The sequence below is a fragment of the Saccopteryx leptura genome, chromosome 7, assembly GCF_036850995.1.
Source record: "Saccopteryx leptura isolate mSacLep1 chromosome 7, mSacLep1_pri_phased_curated, whole genome shotgun sequence".
NCBI lineage: Eukaryota > Metazoa > Chordata > Mammalia > Chiroptera > Emballonuridae > Saccopteryx > Saccopteryx leptura.
This window is the reverse complement of record NC_089509.1, coordinates 16,499,981-16,521,275: the sequence shown is the minus strand read 5'-3', so window position 1 is coordinate 16,521,275 and position 21,295 is coordinate 16,499,981. Positions and strand designations below refer to the sequence as shown.

The 21,295-nt window shown below is 40.4% G+C and overlaps 1 protein-coding gene across 1 annotated transcript in view; it reads left to right on the top strand.

Moving 5' to 3' along the window:
- Nucleotides 1-945: 945 nt before the first annotated feature.
- The window catches only part of NCKAP5 (NCK associated protein 5), a 1,041,554-nt gene continuing 1,021,204 nt past the window's right edge, over nucleotides 946-21,295 (top strand). Inside the window, exon 1 of the mRNA XM_066346570.1 lies at nucleotides 946-1,181. The gene's annotated coding sequence lies outside the window, so the exon portion shown is untranslated. The remainder of the gene's footprint in view (nucleotides 1,182-21,295) is intronic.

Below are 21,295 nucleotides of genomic sequence, written 5' to 3'. Positions count from 1 at the left end.
GAAACAGTGGTCGGAGCTTGAGGCAGAGACAGTATAGGATTTGTGGGCTTCTCTAGGTGGGAGCTGGGGCTGTGTGCACAGGTGACTGACTACATATAAAACACGGGTCAGAATCAGCTGACAGAGGAAGAGAGGACGGTGAGAGAGTGGAGAAAAGGGGCAAATGTGCCCACCTTTAACTTGCTCATTGAAAGTGGTTGGGGTTTACAGTACTTTGAGATGATGAGAGATACTTGGCAGAGGTGGTGTTTTTTATTCTGTTTTGGTTTTGGGGGGACATCATGGGACTGGTACAGGTAGATCATTAGAATCTTGAGACTCTAAAGAAAGCTTTCAGCACTTTTCTCAGGAAATGATGCCTACTTGAACATACACAATTTTGTCCATGATATCAAGGAGCCCTTCCTTCTACCCCAAGGAAATCTTGAGAGTATATCTAAAATGAGTGGCAACCCAGGACAACCCTTCTAGAAGAAATGTTAGCCAGGTATACATATTTCAGGAAAAGGTGTTTGGCAACATAAGACATAATTCATATCCCTGTATTAATGAATCATCAAACTCTGAAACCGACTGGCAACAGATGGTTAAACAACTTGATCTAGGGCTCTGCTGGTATTTCAGTCTTTTCCTCAGTGTCATCAGTTTATCCCGTGTAAATTGCAGGAGATTCTCTGTGTTTTTTCAGGAGAAAGGGTCTGACCTGAGAGAAACTCAGCTCTTGAAAATTTGAAATCAATGAGATTACTAATGCATGTGTAACTGGATTACACTCCATGATGCAGATTTTTGCTGCAGAAAAGATACTCTTACTCCCCACCCCCTCCTTTTTTTTTTTTTTTTTTGACAGTCAGTTAATAAAGACTCAACAATAAGCAGCTGCCAGTGATGTCATTTGGGACTTTGTCCACAGAGCTTGTATTTACAAGCTCGGAGCAACCACGGAGCCGCAAGCGGAGGGAGCAAGTCTCGCAAACTTGCTCTGAATTCTCTGCAGGACTTTGCTGCTGCTTTCGGATGTTCAGGAAAACTGAGCATGCCCTCTTAGTGCAGCCTTTTAATGCTTCAAAAAATAAACAGAGGATAAGCTCGGCAGGAAGGTTTTAGCTGGAGAGAGTTGTTGCAGTTCCTGAGTCTGTCTCCAGGACTGTGATAGTGTTGACTGAAGCGCTGAACTGCAAGTAAGACTGTTGGGATTTTTTTTTTTAACTCTTGTAACAGTTTTCCTTATTTATACAGCTTGCTTTCCTTTTAAAGTGAGATGGTAATGTTTATGTATTTCTCCAGGCTCTCTGGTCTGCCACCACAAGTATGCATTTGTTCCGAGTAATTACAGTGCGCTGGAGTTGCCTGTTAGTGTGGAAGACTCCTTGTCTCTGAGAACAGGGACGGGGGCAGAGATGATAACAAGATAGTACCGAGTTCCTAATGATTTGCCTCGGTGAGCAGGCTGGATTTTTTTTTTAATAGAAAGCAAACAACCATACAAGGTTGACCTAATAATTTTAATAGAAAACTATAAAGACTAATTTTTAGTTAACTGGTGTGCTGGAGGGGAAACCCACTTTTTGTCTCTGATCCTTTCTGTGGTTTATGGAGTTCTAATATGTGATTGTTGTTTACAGTGTCTTGTTTCCTCCTGCCTCCAGCCTCTCCCCAAACACACAGGCACACATAGACTCATTCATTCTCGGGGAATTTAAAGGACAGAAAAATGTTTTGAAATTGGAACCATTTCTATATGCTTTTTTTTTTCTTTGAGTATCTGGAGAAATGTTCACTATTCTGACTTGTCTACTGATTCAGGGACTTGAAGTAACATACTACTCAAAAAGTCAAATGTGGACATGCAGTGAGGTCGGGATTCGATGTCCACATCCTCTCTTTCACTTTCCTTCTGACTCTGAAGCACTTTAGATATTCTTGGTGGGACAGGAAGAGTGTGCTCTCTGTGCTCCAGCCCGGACGCGGGTTCTTCCCATGGCTACGCTGGGCCGCCAGGCCACTTGGAAGTTCTGTCTGTGAGCCTGTTGAGTTTGTCTTTCTCATGTGTGCTTCCAGACGCAGGGTTTGCTCCTCAGTGCCTGCAGGTCAGCCCCTTGCAGCCTGTAGCCAATTGGGGCTGATGGCTGCCTCCTTGAACTGACAGCAGTGCTGCTCAGAATGGCAAGGAGTGGCTGTTAGCCTGTTACCTCCTGCACATGAACCCCATGACTCACTCGGGGAGATTTGGCCTGCCCTTCAGCCAGCTGCTCTGTCACCAGCCCGGGACAGCAGTGACAGCCCTCTCTGCCTCTATCTTTCTCTGGTGTCAGAAAGTTGTATGAACCCAGCATCAGAAAGGTCCAAAACATAGTCGCTTGTTTTTCATGAGGTACTAAGTTGTACCACTTCCTGCTCCAGATGTTTCCATCAGAGCTCACTCTGCTTGGATATGTTTTATGGATTAAAGCTCAGTGCTTTTTGTGAATTTTCATTTAGAATAAGGGATTTGCTGCCAGAGTAGTTTTCAAAATATTACTCAAAGCTTATCCTTTTACAGAAGAAAACCTCAGGCACAAAGAGGGAAAATAATTTGTACAAAATCACCGGGCAAGACGGTGGCAGAGCATCAACTAGAAACTAAATCCCTAAACTCATGCCGGGCATGCATTCCATATTTCAGTTCTTACGGATTAAGAAGAAATAGGAGCCACGCGTGGTTAATGGGACCTCTTGTAGGAGCAGGGCTTGTGAAGGTGTGTAGATGGAGGTGGTCTGGCAACGAGAGAACATTCCTGCTCTGTCTTTGGCTCTGAGTGTGCTTTTTAATGTCCCTGTTCCTCATTATTTTTACTAGAGAACCAAAGAGAACTCTGATTTTTTTCCAGTGGATGGTTGAAAGGCAAAGGCGGAGAGCCTAGCAGTTGGAAAGTACAGGAGACATGTTGCCTCGGGTACAGGTTCAGAGACCCAAGGTGGTGCACAGCTCTGACATTGTTGTGCTTCTTTTTTACTTGCATGCCTCAAACTTCTTTTTATGGACCTCGCCTTGTTTTTTTCTGACTGCTCTTTAGGGCCCCTCTTGTAGGTAGAGCCTTCTTTTCACTTTCTCATTGATTCCTCCTTCCCCTTCATTCTCTCCCTGCAGCCCAGACCACAGACTCTGGCATTCAGCTAGACTCCACTCACACCCGACACCCCTTTCCCTCCGGAGCCTGCCGTGCCCTGGGTACCCGTGCATGTGGGATGCCTCTGTGGATTCTCCAGATTGAAGTGATGATTTCTCTCATTGGACCCTTGTGGCATTTTCTGATGAGTTTAGTTCTGGAGCTCTTTGCCATGTAGTTAAATATCTCTTTCCACTGAAAACAAAGGTTGTGTTTTAAAAACTTCCTATGTACGTGGCACTCGATACTGAGAAGTTGTTCAACCTCTACTGCTAAATAAATGAATGAGTCAAGTGTTAATGTTAAGTATCCTTTTGCTTTCATCAAACACCCAGGCCCCTGCACTTGGTTGACAATAACATCATGTAAGCGTGCTGAGTGGCATTAAATTCTTCTTCACTGTGGCTGAAGGCCCTCAAAGCCCGAGTCCTCAGCAGGAAAACAGGGCTTTGCCAGAGGTGATGACCACCGACCTGACCTGGCTCAGCTCTGTCCACTTCCCTGAATGTCCTTAGACATCTGTTCTGGAGGTTCCTGACCTGAGAGCTCAACTGAGTCTTCCATGGTGGGGGGCCGAAGGCGGGTGTTGAGGGGCAGCATGGCATAGTGATTGAGGACTTGAGCTGTGTTGGGAAAACAGCTGTGTTAGGCTTTCTCACTTGCTCTTTGCATGATTAGTGTGTGAGTACGTGGCAGCGCCATGTGTGTATAGTCTATGTAAGGTTATGGGTGCTTGCCCTCAGGGCGGATGCCTGCCCGTCACTGTGAGGGCTGTTTTGCTGTTCGTTCCCTTGCTACTGTGAGAAGTGGTTTCACCCTGTGTGCTCGTCCGTCCACCGTTGTGAGACTTTATGAAATGGAATGGCCCAATGCTTTCTGCCTCTGCAGTGTCTCTACCGTCTGCCTGAATCCAATGTGAACCTGCCTGGCCTTGGCTGCTAGTATTATAGGCTGGAATCAGACTGCATCGGCTCAAGCCCTGCCTCCACCACTTGCTGGCTTTTTGGCCTTGGTTGATCACTTAACTTACCTGTTTCAAATTTTTATTTTTAAAATGTAGATAATAAGAGTGCCCATATTTTGGGGAACTGGGGGAGGATTAAGTGAATTATTATAGCTAAAACATTTAGCACAATACTGGTTATGTATTAATACAAATGGATATTAGCTATTGTTATTACTTTTTATCTTGCAGATGCCCATGTTCCCACCCAGACTTAATGAGTCAGTATTTACAAGGTGAGATTCAGACCCAGGAATAGTTTGAAACTTCCTCAGATGATTTGGAAGGGAATTGCTGGCTTAGGTAGCAGAGGTGCTTTTTGTAAGCTGAACATGGTGGGCTTATATGTTCTTTAGCTCATCAATACCTTTATATTCCTGCTGGCAGCCCCTTTCTGTCCACCCGATTTATCCTCCAGGCCCTTGCCAAATTCAATTCTTGGGCACAGCTCAACACCTTGCGCAGAGTCAGTTCCCAGTAATTGATGAAAAAATGGATGAATGCATGCTTGGTAGGCACTGTAAGAGAACATTTAAACTGTGTTCTTCCTCATACTCACTACTGAATAATTATTGTATATCAGGCATATTTCTAAGTCCTTTGATGTTCTGTCTCATTATATTTATTTTCCAGATACTGAAGTTCAAAAGGTGAAGTCATGTACAAAAGTCACATAGGTGATAAGAGGGAGAGGCAGGATTTGAACTCATACTCTTGACCTTTTATTGTACTGCTCTCTGGATAGAGAAGGCAATTTTTCTCATGAACTTTGCCCATAATGTGACTTTTATTTTTCTTGTCTTCCCCTGAATGGATTGTACTGTCAGAGCAGCAAACTCAGTGAACACTTCTGGGTGCTAACCAGTAGAACTGGTGATTCACATTTTCTAGTCTTTTGGGACTAGTTCTAAAGTCATTTCAGTCCTTTGGTATTTTGTTTTTCTTTTAATCTCAGGTTTGAATCCCCTTGAAGGCTAGCCCACGTTTATGTCTGAACATCAAGATTACTTGTATGGGTGTTGGTAGACTGAATTCAGGTCAGTCAGGAGTGTAACCCAGAGGATTCAGATAAAACAAAAATAATCATTGGCTATTTGATCCCTAAGAAAGCTTATCAAGAAAAGTACTAGTATTTTGTGATAGTGGATTTAAATATCCAGGCTGGTTGAGGCTGAACACTGGCAAGTTCTAGAACCAGTTAAAGCACAGGTATGCTACCAACCTTATTTTCTCTACTTTAATTCTACAAAGTGTAACACCTTTGGAATTTGGGATTTCCAGTTGTGCTTTTTCTATAGATGAAATAATAAATCTCTTGGATACATAGAATGTTACCCACAACATTTACTATGCTCTAATACAGACTTGTCTAATGCATGTCGGTTTGGAAGTCTCGATTACACAAGGTACTTCCCAGTGGTTACATAAATTAATCTTGGTATTTTCTTAGAAATACACTTTCTGGATTAGAGATGTCTTTGAGTAGAATTTGGATGCACTGTGAAAACCCAGTGGACGGAATTCAAGAGGGAAGTCCCAAACCCAAACCCATTTTGGAATACAAGCTCAAATAATATGGCAGATAAGTATTATGGTGTTGAAAAAAGAACTGTTAGTTCTGAAATGTGGAAACAAGTGTTTCTGTCAGGATGCCTGTCTGACAAGCTGCTGCCATAAGGGTGCTTGCTTCCTTTGGCAAATTGAATCTGGAAACAGGGCATGAAGTCTGCTCTGTGTGGGTCAGCCCAAGAAATACATTCCAAGTGGTTTCCATTGTCAGTGCTGACCTGTTTTTGGGAACTTAAAAAATGAAATAATACATGCTCATAATTTAGAAAATCAAATAGTACTAAAATGTTTATATAAACGTGTCTGTGTTATTTAGTATATATACTGAATGACTACTGAGTTTTTATATACACGCAAGTATAAACAATGCATGGATATCTTGAAGCCCCTGAGCCACACCTCCCTTTCCGGTTCTAGTCCTGCTCCTCAATAGCTTTTTACTCTTTTCAGCTGCTTTTTCTAAATAACATTTTTATATCTGTTTATAATGTCAGTTTATTTATTTCCTATTTTGCTAGATCACAATATATATATTTATTTTATTATTTATTTATTTTTATTTTAGTGAGAAGAGGGGAGGCAGAGACAGACTCCCACATGTGCTCTGACCAGGATTCACCTGGCAAGCCCACTAGGGGGTGATGCTCTGCCCATCTGGGACCTTTGCTCTGTTGCAATGGGAGCCATTTCTTTCTTTTTTTTTTTTTTTAAGCACCTGAGGCGGAGGCCTTGGAGCTGTCCTCAGTGCCCTGGGCTAACTTGCTCCAGTTGAGCCATGGCTGCAGGAAGGGAGGAGAAGAGAGAGATATAGAAAGACAGAGAGAGAGAGAGTGCGAAGCGAGAGGGGGAGGGATGGAGAAGCAGACGGGCGCTTCTCCAGTATGCCCTGGCTGGGAATCGATCCCAGGATAACTACACACCAGGCCAATGCTCTACTGCTGAACCAACAGTCCAGGGCCTAATATACTTATATATTTCTTAAACCACCCATACCTTCCCTGTTCTCCAATGAATTATGTCACTATTGTTGTTAAATATATATTTAATGTTTATTTTTATCATGATTGCAAATGTTTACTGTTGAGTCAAACCAGCTATTGTTGATTGTATTTTTCTCCTGTTAAAAATATTTCTTTCCTAAAGTTATTAATTGCCTCACTTAAAATATTCACTTAGTTTTCTAGTAAACAGTATTTAAATTTTCCCAGTTCTTTCAACAGCCCTCGACTAATGTGTCAATGATCACTTATTTTTAAAACATTCTTCTTATGCTAGTAATTAAATTCTCAAGTCACCATACACTGTTATTTTGTCAGTTGTCAGTGAGAGAACTTAATTATTAGTTGTGTCATATGAGAAGCAGTTTAAAAGGCCTTCAATAATTTCTTTTATTTTAACTATAGTCAATTATTTATATGTGGATAAAGAGACAAATGATATGCTTTATTGTAGTTTGTAAATAACATTCATGATTTTCTTTTATGGGTCCATGAATACTCGATCTATTTTAATGTAAGAAATGTCCTTTGTTTCTGAGTACCTTTGCTATCTAGAATTATTTAACCAGAGGAAAGCAAATGACACTTCATGAAATGTTGTTTTATGAATAGGTAAATGAATATACCACTCAAGATTACATCTATTTCTTTTCTTTCTAATTTTCTTCTCAATCATTCTTTCAGACCAGATTTCTTTAATCAGGAATGTGAGATACTTTATTACCAGGAGTAGTTAAAATAATTTAATTTGAAAGAGACTGTATTCTTAGAGCTTGCCAGTAGAGGGCCTTATTAAACTGAAGAAACTCACAAACAGATCCATTGCCCAGCAGTTAAGAGCCCATTGTTCGTAAGATACCTGAGTAATAGCACTAAAAACACTAAAGTAATTTTTTAAAGTGCACTGTATTTCTTTCTACTTGGAGAAATTAGACATTTTAGCTTTTCATTTTCATTGTGTTCTTAGTGGGGAATTGGAGAATTCAGATAGATCATTAAATGCCCATCAACCAAACCAAGATTTTGAATACCTAGGCATAAAATCTATAGATGACATGTCCTTTGGAATTGGGACACTGTCTCAGCCTTTTGAGAAACTAGTACTGGCTGTTGAATACATGAAGGAAAGAAATGATGCTTTTCCTATCCTAGGAATAGTTTATACTTGCTTCCTAATTTAAAGTGAGTCCCCCTCTTACAGAAATGGATATTCTGTTCCCTGCATCTGAACCAGAATCTTCTCACTCTGTGCTGTCTATACAGGCCCATTGTGCTCATTGTCTAGTGAAGGAAACAGTCGGGAGTTGAGATGACTTTTCTGAATTCACTTTAGTGGCTGAGTGCAGAGCTATTTTACTACTACACACTGGCCTGTTTTCAGCTCCTCTTACTGACCAAAATCTCTTCTTCTCAGAAAGGATCGCCTTCCAGTCCCTCCACCCTCTCTAGGACAACTCCTGCCAGCCAAATGACCCTTCCTCAGAAAGCTTTCCCTACTTGCTGTATGCTATGGCAGTTACAGGTGCTTGTGTTGTAACACTTATTATTACTGTAATTAAATGAATGGTCATCCATCTGATCAAGAACATCTCCCCATCTAGGTTGTAAGTTCTATGAAGGCAGAACCTGTGTCTATCTTGCTTAACATTGAAGCCTTAGCACAAAGAACAATGGCTGGCAAATGGTAGGCACCCTACAAATATTTGGTAAATGTATGGCTATAAGCAAGTTTTCTGACTTTAATTTTGTACTTTACCTTTTCTAATTTTTATATTTATGAAAACATTCCTTTTTATAACTCAACTGATGACATTTAAACCTTATGGGCTTCAAAATGCCTGTGGACTCAGGGCATAAAGGCATGGTATCGATTTTTACCTAACTTCCAAGGACTGAGTGAGTGCCTGTTCATTTCTGGTCATGAATGCATCATTATTCATGGTGTTTGTCAAATGAAGGCTCTGTAGGCATGAGAATATATGATGAAAAGAATGGAGAAAGATATTTTTTTCCTTGTGGATTAAGACAAGGGCATGGGGAGCAGAAAATATTCTGAGCTGAGTAATGTTCTGAGCTGTGTAATGTTTTCCTGGTTGGGCTAGAGATTTTCTGTATAACCCTTTCCAGAGAGGCTGCATCATACACTGGAAAGACCAGAATCTTTAGAGTCAGTTAATTCTGATAGAGTAACAGAAAACAAATAGCCATAGCTCATGCCCATATGGCATTTACCCTTGGATATACCTGGGTTTTGATCCCTGTTCTGATCTTTGATTTGGGGTGGGTTCTTTAAATTTACTGAATGTGGTTTCTTTCTATATAAAAAATAATAATATCAACAGTTTCACTTACTATTTATGAAGTGTTTACAATGTACCTAGCTCCATTGTGCTTTCTGTATATATTGTTTTTATTTAATCCTCCACATAGCTCTCTGAGATGGACATTACTATTAATCCCATTTTATAGATGAGGAAATCAAGGTATCAAGAGGTTAATTTGTTCCAGATTGAACAGCAAGACTTTAAACCAGATGTTTAGGCTATATTACCTCCTTATAGGATCTTCGTGAGGATTAAATGAGAACGAGAACCTAGTATGCCAGTACAATGATAAACTCCCATTGCATGTTGACCATTACAATCATTATTGGCTCCTTATTCTTGGAGGCCTAATGGGCCCTTGTAAGTAAGTGATTGCTGAAGGGAAATGAGAGGGCTGATTACAGCACTATGTGTGCTGGTCAGAGGGATTTGTTTAATCCCCATGCCACATGTCAAGAGTCCCATTTACACATACGAGTATTTGCAGCCCATCACCATCCCCCTTTTGGACTGTGAGTGCATTTATTATGTTTTGGCCATATGTGCATATTTTTCATTGCTTAACACACTGCATCTGTTTATGTGATGCCCCGGCTTTATCATCTCTGCATTTTGTTTGGCAAAACTGCCGAATCCTGTGGTCTTCTAAATGTATAGAATTGCTTATTTGAACTACAGTGGAACTAGGTTATGGAATAAGATGGGTATAAGGACTGTCCAGACCCTTTTGGTGGGGTCTTGAGTCACTTTTTTCTGTACCCTTGGCCCACCTTCCCTAGCTCCTCCTGCTCCCTTCTCTCTTATCCCACCTTTCTTTATATTTCTCTTTATTCTTATTTTTCAATCTTCTCTCTCCACCTCTCCTTCTATTTCTCATCCCTTAAGCTCTTCTCCTCCTCTTGCTCCCCAGAAAGGAGAGCAGGGGAATGTGCTGATGGCTAGTGTTTCTGATGGGGAGGGGAAGAAAGAAGAAAGGAATTATTTCAGTTTTCCCACCAGTCCATATATGTAGAATGCTGATCCTGTTAAGCAAAACACATCCAAATTATAAGACAAAGTAAGAGAGAAACCAAAGGCACAAGCAGCATGCTACCATGGAGTGTAATCTGGACAGAGAATGAAAAGACTCTGTTTGTAAAATTCTGTCACAAGCCAGCTGCAGGACATGGGATCAAGTGGCTCCATCTGCAAAGTGAAGGAGAAAATAGAGAGACCCAGGCCATTTTTGGCCCTGTGATCCTGTTATTTCTTAACACTGAGTGCTTGCAGTCTGACTCACAAGAAGAGCACTGAGGAACTTTGGAGCAAAACAGTTCCACAAGGAGAATGGGTACAAGTACAGGCTGCATGTGTGGGGACTCTGCCATGTCATTAAACCCAGAAGTCCCATTTTTTCAAAAGTGCTGAAGTGATTCATCATTACACAATACTGTGTGTCCTCACAACAGATGTTAAAGAATCACCCTTGAGATCTGGAATCCAAGATGACAGTGGAGTAGGCAGACACACAGACTCCCAGCTCACAGTACAAAACTGGACTACAAAATAATTTAGGAACAATCATTGTGAAAAACCAACTTTGGACTAAAAGAACAGGTCTCAAAAACCAAGGAACAAAGAAGAACCCACACCAATCCCGGTAGAGAGTGTGGGGGTGTGGTAGAGAGTGTGGGGGTGCGGTGGGGGCTCCTCTGCTTCCAGGAGTGAGGGTAAGCTGAGGCTGAGAGTCTAGAAGGGCTCTCATTACAAGGAGAGAAACCCTGAGGGATGGGGGCCCTCAGTCTCAGAACCAGAGACTCAGCCTAGAAATCCAGGGACTGGAGGAGACAGACAGAAAGCATTGAGAGGGGAGAAGAGCAAAGTTCTGTGTAAGGGAAGTGGTGGGGGTACCTCAAAGGGACAGAGCAGAAAATATTGCTCACAGCCACTTGCCTGGGGCCCCGGGGGAGAGGAGGGCTGAGAGGACTGGTTTGTCTTCCACAAGGAGAGTGGGGAGAGTGAGACAGATGATGACAGGTAGAGGAATGCCTGGGATGACCTGAGAAGCTGACTCATTAAGTGTGGAGGCGGCCATAGCTGGAAAAGGGGTTGATCCCTCCACATAGCACAAGCCTAAAGTGGTTCCGGGCGACCCACCTCCAGAAAGCTGTCAGGCTCCAATCAGCATGAAAGACACAGCCAAAAGCAGGAAGTAGGGTGGAGGGGCAGTAACTCAGGTCTCCAGAGAGATCTGAGATACACCTGTCCCTACTGAAGCCGAGAACGTGCTCTGCCTCCAGAGAGCAGCTGGCAGAACATGCCTTTAGATTCTCAGAGGTCACACCAACCGCATTCCTGGATAGAGTTTCAAATAAGCCCCCTGCTGAGATCAGTAAACAAGCCCACTACTGAGTTAAGTAAAAAAAACAAACAAATCAAGACTTCAGAGTGGCTCTACTAGATAAGGAGACCACAACTGGAATAAGCAAGCCTGCAATCCAACACAGAAGCTATGAGAAGACAGAGAAACTTAAGTCATATGAATCAACAAGACAAATCCCCAAAGATCTGGATGAAATGGAAGTAATCAAATTACCAGATGCAGAGTATAAAATAATAATTGTTAGGATGCTTAAGGATTTCCAAGCTACAATGGATTGACTTAATGAACACCTAAATAAAGAAACTGTAAGCGTCAAAAAGGACATGGAAATAATAAAGAAGAACCAGACAGAAATGACAAACACAATATCAGAAATGAAGACTACACTAGAAGGAATTAAAAGCAGGCTGCATGAAGCAGAGGATGGATTCAGTGACTTAGAGGACAAGATCAACAAAAGCATGGAAGCAGAAAAGCAAAAAGAAACGAGGATCAGAACGTCTGAGGAACTCAAAGAGAGCTCTGTGACAACATGAAAAAAAAAATCCATATAATAGGGGTTCCTGAAGAAGAAGAGAAAGAACAAGGAATAGAGAACATGATTGAAGAAATTATAGCTGAAAAATCCCTAAATTGATGCAGGAAAGAGTCACACAAGTTCAAGAAGCAGAGAGAACCCCATTAAAAAAGAACCCAAAGAGACCAACACCAAGATACATCATAATCAAAATACCAAAGCTAAGAGATAAAAAAAGAATACTAAAAGCTGTAAGAGAAAAACAGTGTATCACCTACAAAAGAACCCCCATAAGGATCACATCCAACTTTTCAACAGAAACACTTGAGGCTAGAAGGGAATGCCAAAAAATATTCAAAGTAATGCAGAACAAGAACCTACAACCAAGACTTCTTTATCCAGCAAGGCTATCATTTAAAATCGAAGGAGAAATAAAAAGTTTCCCAGGCAAAAAAACAAACAAACAAAAACCTCAAGGAATTCATCACAATGAACCCAATGCTGTAAGAAATGTTAAGGGGCCTGCTGTAGACAGAACAAAGTGGGGAGGATCTAGTAAAAGAAGAATGTAGATTTAAAGGAAAAAATTGGCCATAAACAGCTACATATCAATAATAACCTTAAATGTAAAGGGATTAAATGATCCAATTAAAAGACATAGGGTAGCTGAATGGATAAGAAAATAGGACCGGTACATATGCTGTCTATAAGAGACCCACCTCAAAACAAAAGATACACATAGACTGAAAGAAAAAGGATGGAAAAATATTTTATTCAAATAGAAATTAAAAAAAGCAGAGGTAGCAATACTTACATCTGACAAAATGGACTTTAAAACAAAGACTATAGTAAGGAATAAAGAAAGTCACTACATAATGATAAAGGGAGCAATCCAACAGGAAGAGATGACCATTATAAACATCTATGCACCTAATATAGGGGCACCTAAATTTATAAAGCAAACGTTGATGGACATAAAGGGCGAGATCAACAGCAATACTATAATAGTAGGGGATTTCAATACCTCACTAACATCACTGGATCAATCCTCAAGAAAGAAAATTAACAAAGAAACAGAAGAATTAAGGGACACACTAGATAAGCTGGATTTAATAGATATCTTCAGAACCTTTCACCCTAAAGCAGCAGAATATACATTCTTTTCAAGTGCTCATGGTATATTCTCTAGGATAGACCACATTTTAGGGCATAAGATGAGTCTCAACAAATTTCAGAAGACTGAAATCATATCAAGCATCTTCTCTGACCACAATGGCATGAAACTAGAAATCAACTACACTAGGAAAACTGAAAAACACTCAAACACTTGGAAACTAAATAGCATGTTATTAAATAACAAATGTGTCAACAATGAGATCAAGGAAGAAATCAAAAATTTTCTTGAAACAAATAAAAATGAGCATACAAGAACTCAAAATCTGTGGGACACAGCAAAAGTAGTCCTGAGAGGGAAGTTCATAGCACTACAGGCATACCTTAAAAGCTAGAAAAGCTTTAATTCTGCAACTGAAAGAACTAGAAAAAGAACAGCAAGTAAAGCCCAAAGGAAGTAGAAGAAAGGAAATAATAAAGATTAGAGTGGAAATAAATGAAATAGAGACTAAAAAAACAATACAGAGGATCAATGAAGCCAAGAGCTAGTTCTTTGAAAAGGTAAACAAGATCGATGAACCCTTAGCCAGACTCACCAAGGAAAAAAGAGAGAGGGCTCAAATAAATATAATTAGAAATGAGAGTGGAGAAGTAACAATAGACACAAAAGAAATACAAAGGATTGTAAAAATACTATGAAGAACTGTCTGCCAAAAAATTAGACAACCTAGGTAAAATGGACAAATTCTTTGAAAAATAAAATCTTTCAAAAATCAATCTAGAAGAATCAGAAAACCTAAATATACTGATTATAACAAATGAGCTCGAAACAGTTATCAAAAACTCCCAACAAACAAAAGCCCTGGGCCAGATGACTTCACAGGCAAATTCTACCAAATATTTAAAGAAGAACTAACTCTTATCCTTCTCAAGGTATTTCAAAATTTTAAGAGGAGGGAAAACTTCGAAGCTCCTTTATGAAGCAAGCATAATTCTGATTCCAAAACCAGGCCAAGACAACACAAAGAAAGAAAACTATAGGCCAATATCCCTGATGAATTTAGATGCTAAAATACTCAACAAAATATTAGCAAACCGGATCCAGCAATACATGAAAAAAAATCCTACATCATAATCAAGTGGGATTTATTCTGGGAGGCAAGGCTGGTATAATATTCGCAAATCAATCAATGTGATTCATCACATAAACAAAAGAAAGGAGAAAAACCCCATGATAATTTCAATAGATGCAGAAAAAGCAATTGATAAAATCCAGCACCCATTTATGATCAAAATTCTCAGCAAAGTGGGAATACAGGGAGCATAGCTCAACATGATAAAGGCCATCTATGACAGACCCACAGCCAACATCATACACAATGGGCAAAAATTAAAAGCAATCCCCTTAGGATCAGGAACAAGACAGGGTTGCCCCCTTTCACCACTTATTCAACATAGTCCTGGAAGTCCTAGCCACAGCAATCAGAAAAGAAGAAGGGATAAAAGGCATTCAAATTGGAAAAGAAGATGTAAAACTATCATTATTTGCTGATGACATGATGCTGTACATAGAAAACCCTAAAGTCTCAGTCAAAAAACTACTGGACCTGATAAATAAATTCAGTAAGGTTGCAGGATATAAAATTAATACTCAGAAATTAGTGGCATTTTTATACACCAAAAATGAACTGTCTGAAAGAGAAATTAGAAAACAATCCCCTTCACTATTGCAACAAATGAAATAAAGTATCTACGAATAAATTTAACCAAGGAGGTTAAAGAGTTGTACTTGGAAAATTATAAAATTTGATAAAAGAAATCAAGGAAGATACAAACAAGTGGAAGCATATATCGTGTTCATGGTTAGGAAGAATAAACATTATTAAAATGTCCATATTACACAAAGCAATTTATAAATTTAATGCAATTCCTATTAAAATACCAATGACATACTTCAAAGATATAGAACAAATATTTCAAAAATTCATATGGAACGAAAAAAGAACATGAATAGCCTCAGCAATCTTGAAAAAGAAGAATATACTACACTTCCTGTTATCAAGTTATACTACAAGGCCATTGCACTCAAAACAACTTGGTACTGGCATAAGAAGAGGCATATAGATCAATGGAGCAGAACAGAGAACCCAGAAATAAACCCACACCTTTATGGACAATTGATATTTGACAAGGGTGGTAATAGTATACAGTGAAGTAAAGACAGTTTCTTTAACAAATGGTGTTGGGAAAATTGGACAGCTACCTGCAAAAAAATAAAACTAGACCACCAACTTACACCATTCACAAAAATAAACTCACAATGGAGAAAAGACTTAAATGTAAGTTGTGAAACCATAAGCATCCTAGAGGAAAACATAGGCAGTAAGCTCTCTGACATCACTTGCAGCAATATATTTGCTGATTTATCTCCACGGGCAAGGGAAATAAAGGGCAGGATAAACAAATGGGACTATATCAAACTAAAAAGCTTTTGCACAGCTAAAGGCAAACCACACAATGGGAGAACATATTCGACAATACATCTGATAAGGGGTTAGTTAATAAGCAAAATTTATAAAGAACGTGTAAAACTCAACACCAGGAATCCAATCTAAAAATGGGCAAAAGAAATGAATAAACACTTCTCCAAAGAGGATATACAGATGGCCAATAGGCAGATGAAAAAATGGTCAACATCACTAATCATAAGAGAAATGCAAATTAAAACCACAATGAGATATCACCTCACACCAGTCAGAATGGCGCTCATTAACAAAACAACACATAATAAGTGCTGGCGAGGATGTGGAGAAAAGGGAACCCACTGTATTGCTGGTGGGAATGCAGACTGGTACAGTCACTGTAGAAAATAGTGTGGACATTCCTCAAAAAATTAGAAATGGAACTGCCTTTTGACCCAGCCATCTAACTTTTAGAAATGTATCCCAGGGGCCCTGGCCCATTGACTCAGTGGTAGAGCGTCGGCCTGGCGTGCAGAAGTCCCGGGTTCGATTCCCGGCCAGGGCACACAGGAGAAGCGCCCATCTGCTTCCCCACCACTCCCCCTCTCCTTCCTCTCTGTCTCTCTCTTTCCCTCCAGCAGCCGAGGCTCCATTGTAGCAAAGATGGCCCGGGCGCTGGGGATGGCTCCTTGGCCTCTGCCCCAGGCGCTAGAGTGGCTCTGGTCCCGACAGAGCGACGCCCCGGAGGGGCAGAGCATTGCCCCCTGGTGGGCAGAGCGTCGCCCCTGGTGGGCGTGCCGGGTGGATCCCGGTCGGGTGCATGCGGGAGTCTGTCTGTCTCTCCCCGTTTCAAGCTTCAGAAAAATACAAAAAAAAAGAAAAAAGAAAAAAAGAAATGTATCCCAGGAATACCACATCAATGATTCAAAAGAAGAAATGCACCCCCATGTTTATTGCAGCATTGTTATGGTACCCAAGATCTGGAAAGAGCTCAAGTGTCCGCCAGTGGAGGAGTGGATTAAAAAGCCATGGTATATATACACAATGGATTACTATGGGCCTGTGAAAAAGAATGAAATATTACTTTTTGTGACAACATGGATGGACTTGGAAACTATATGTTAAGTGAAATAAGCCAGGCAGAGAAATAAAAATATTATATGACCTCACTCATTTGCGGAATCAGACAACATGAACTGAGGAACAGCATAGATCAGAGGCGGATTAAAGGATCCAGAGGGAAAGCAGACAAAGGAAATAGGGATGATAGGATGGGATGAGAGCAGAAAAGCAAATTCTTGAGGGAAGAGAGGAGAGCAATACAGGGAGGGGGACAAGGGCGATGTGGCGGGGAACACGGGAAAGGGGAGGATGTATTCGGGAGGACACTAGAATCTATGTAAACAAATAAATTAAAAAAACAACAAAAAAACTACCTAATCCATATACGTAAGATATGTCATGTGTACCCATAATGCTTCAAAATAAATCATTCTGAATTTAAAAAAAAAAATAAAAGAAAAAAAAGAATCACCCTTGAAAGGGTATTTCTCCAAAGCATTTCATTATAACCTCCACAGAATATTAACAGATGTTACAATTGTCTTTACTCTTTGATTTAATACTTTCTGCATGAGTAGCTTTCTTAGATTTTTCTTCTGTTTTGTATGGTCTTTATAAAGAACTGACACGCATCTTCAATTTTCTAGAGATAGATCCTCAATGGAATTGGTAAAAATCTTCACAGATTTATTATTTCATTCTTGCTCTTTCCTTCGTATCTCTATCTCTACCTCTATAGAAACATCTCTACAGGTATGTGTATGTGTGTATATATGTAAATATGTGTTTGGGGAGGGCTGCGCTTTAATAGACTGAACCGTTGGTTATAAGGGTGACTGAGTGACAGGAATATTAATGTAGCCAAGAACCTGGCCTCTGTCTTTACTGTCTGTTCATTGAAGTGATTGATGTACATGAATATTTTCTGAGGGGGAAAAACTGTGCAAAGTGGGAAAGAAAATTTAGCAGACGTTGTGGAGCAACTAAGAATGTCAGATACCAAGTTTGCAAATGAATGTACAAGCAGAGAGAAAAATAATATTCACAATGTGATTGTCTGCAGATATCTCTAGCAATATTTTCTCTAGAAAGATAAATTATTAGCCAGAAGCCTTATCAAGTCAAAAGCAGTGCTTTTATTCTATTATTTAAAAATGCAGAATTCTTTCTTTTTGTAAGAGATGTGGTTTGTGTTCTGTTCCTCCTGCATCTCACCTTCTGTTTAGCCCATCAGTAAGGGTGCGGCCACTCAGTCCACATGACTAAGACTGCTTCTTTCTCATTGTTTCACTGTCCACATTAGTATGTTTCTTCCTTGAGAAAATTTTAAGAAAGGAGGTCAGACATTTGGTAAATTTATACATGATGAAGACAAGAGAAATAGAAGTAAGAAACACTGAATCAGATCTCTTACAGGGGCTGCTTAACCACAGTCTCCCCCACCTCATATGGGAGCTCCTGAGAAGGGCTCATAAATGAGGATGCAGGTGAGTCTTTAGATCAATTAGAGGTTATAAGAAGAAAATAAAATTTGGCTTCACCAGATAAATTATCATTAAACATTATTACTTATATTTTTTTTTTAGAAAGAGAGAGACAGGAAGGGATAGAGTTGAGAAGCATCAACTCATAGTTACATCATCTTAGTTGTTTACTAATTGCTTCTCATATGTGCCTTGACTGGGGGGCTACAGCAGAGTGAATGACCCCTTGCTCAAGCCAATGACCTTGGCTTCAAGCCAGCGACCTTGGGCTCAAGTCAGTGACCATGGGGTCATGTCTATGATCGCATGCTCAAGCCAGTGATCGCGTGCTCAAGCTGGTGAGCCTGCACTCAAGCTGGATGATCCCACTCTTAAGCAGGCGACCTTGGGGTTTGGAAACTGGTTCCTCAGCATCCCAGGTCAACGCTCTGTCTACTGTGCCACCTCCTGGTTAGGCAGCATTAAACAATTAAAAATTTTAAAAGGAAGAAAATACTTAGGTTGATTTATCAAGAGGGTCTTAGTTAATCAATCTTTATCTGTACTTGCTGAGGAAGAGGAGGGGAAGAGAGTATTTCTGAGTGTACAGTGGAAACTGAATATATGTGCTTCCAGAGAATCAAAAGAAAAAAATACCTGTCTTTACGGGCCTCACAACATATTGGAGGAAAGGACTCACATGGACATTTAAAAATACTATGAACTAATCAGTATGATTAATTTCCAAATGAACAACCAGAGCTTTGCCAAATTAAAAGGTTTATAGGTAAATCTTGAATATTCTAGAACCCATGTCCATGAGAAAAGGCTAAAGAAATTTTACTTATTCAGGTTATTTGGAGGAGGAAGAGGATTTAAAACTTTTTTTTTTTTCTGTATTTTTCTGAAGCCGGAAACAGGGAGAGACAGTCAGACAGACTCCCGCATGCGCCCGACCGGGATCCACCCAGCACGCCCACCAGGGGGCGATGATCTGCCCACCCGTCGCTCTGTTGCGACCAGAGCCACTCTAGCGCCTGGGGCAGAGGCCAAGGAGCCATCCCCAGCGCCCGGGCCATCTTTTGCTCCAATGGAGCCTCAGCTGCGGGAGGGAAGAGAGAGACAGAGAGGAAGGAGAGGGGGAGGGGTGGAGAAGCAGATGGGCGCTTCTCCTGTGTGCCCTGGCCGGGAATCGAACCCGGGACTTCTGCACGCCAGGCCGACACTCTACCACTGAGCAAACCGGCCAGGGCCTGATTTAAAACTTTTTTGAAGTATAATATACATACAGTAAGCACCATGTAAGTATACAGCTTGATAAATTTAAACCAAGTGATTATGCTTGTATTACCAGCTTGCAGACCAAGAAATATCACCAGTATCTCAGAAGTCCTCCTCAAATCCCCTTCAATCATAACCCCACTGACTTCCAGTAGCACGGATTAATTTTGCCTGGTTTTGTACTTTATGTAAATGGAATCACACAATATGTATGTTTCTGTTGTTCAAATTGTATTTGTGTGGTTGATCTATATTACCGTATTTAACTGTAGAGTTTTCATGATCATTGTATAGTAGTATTCCATCATATGACTGTATCGTAATATATTCTTTCTATGGTTGATAGGCATTTGGATATTTCCAGTTTGGGACCATTACAAATAGTGCTGCTACAAATATTCTACTACATGTCCCTTGGTGAACAAACACACACAGCTGAGTGAATGTGTTTGTATATGTGATTGCTGCATCACATGGTATCTAGGAGATACTGCTAAACAGTTTTCCAAAATGGTTGTATCAATTTATATCCCATTTAACAATATAAGACTGTGTAAAGCCAGTAGCTATGACCATGCAGATTGACATGAATTCAGGTAGATGGTAAAGGAACAGTGGGGCCAGAGGATGGTGGGGCATTCCAATTTATTGGAGGCTCACCAAGACAGGCAAGCCAGAAGACGAGAGAAAAAGGAAAAAAATATACAAAGGGGAAAGGAAAACCATGCTTTTTGCAGTGGAGGGTAAGGGATCAGGAAACCCAATCGCACCTCTCAGTGGCAGGGTGAGATCTCCTTCCTCACCCCCCTGAGGGGAAGCATTTACAGCCTTACTATAGTGCTCACGTGCTCCTGCACTATTTGTACCAAGAGCCTGCAGCCAGTAAACCTGTGAGCAAGACTAACACAGCCATTTTCCCCACAGAAGGTAAGGTGGTGTTTTAATTTACTGGAGAGAACACTACTTAACTTTCACTACTGCTTAAGGATGAAGGTTAAAGAGAAGCAGTGTGGCCTAATATTCGGCAGAACTTTGATCATTTGTAAATTCACAGAGAGAGTCTGGGACCCTATGAAGTAGTTCCTTGTCCTTGGAAGTGGTCAGACAGTGATGGGATGGCCTTTATTGAGAAAGCAGGTAAGCTGGAGGATTTCAAAGTCTCAATATTATTTTATATTAGTTTCAGGTATACAGCATACTGGTTAGACATTTATATAATTTGCAAAATGTTTCCCCTTACACATCTAGTACCCACCTGGCATTGTACATAGTTATTACGATATTATTGGCTATATTTCCTATGCTGTACTTTACATGCCCATGCCAGTTTTGTGGCTACATACCAATTTGTACTTCTTAATCCCTTCACCTTTTCACTCAGCCCCAACCCCACTTCCATTTGGCAACCATCAGTTTCTTCTCTGTATCTATGAGTCTGTTATTTTATTCTTTAAATTCCATATGAGTGAAATTCTATGATATTTGTCTTTCTCTGTCTGACTTATTTTCACATAGCACATAACACCCACTAGCTCCATCCATAAAGTTGCAAATAGTAAAATTTCATTTTTTTCTTTTTTATGTTTCATTTTATATATGTACTACCTCTTTTTTTTTTTTTAACAGAGACAGAGTCAAAGATAGGGACAGACAGACAGGAAGGGAGAGAGATGAGTAGCATCAGTTTTTCATTGCAGCTCCTTAGTTGTTCATTGATTACGTTCTTATATGTGCCTTGATTGGGGGTTTACAGCAGAGCGAATTACTCCTTGCTCAAGCCAGCAACCCTGGGCTCAAGCCAGTGATCATGGGATCATGTCTATGATTTCACACTCAAGCCAGCGACCCTGTGCTCAAGCTGGATGAACCCGCACTCAAGCTGACAACCTTGGGGTTTTGAACCTGGGCCTTCCATGTCCCAGTCGGACACTCTATTCACTGTGCCACTACTTGGTGAGGCTGTACCACCTCATCTTTATCCAGTTGCCTACT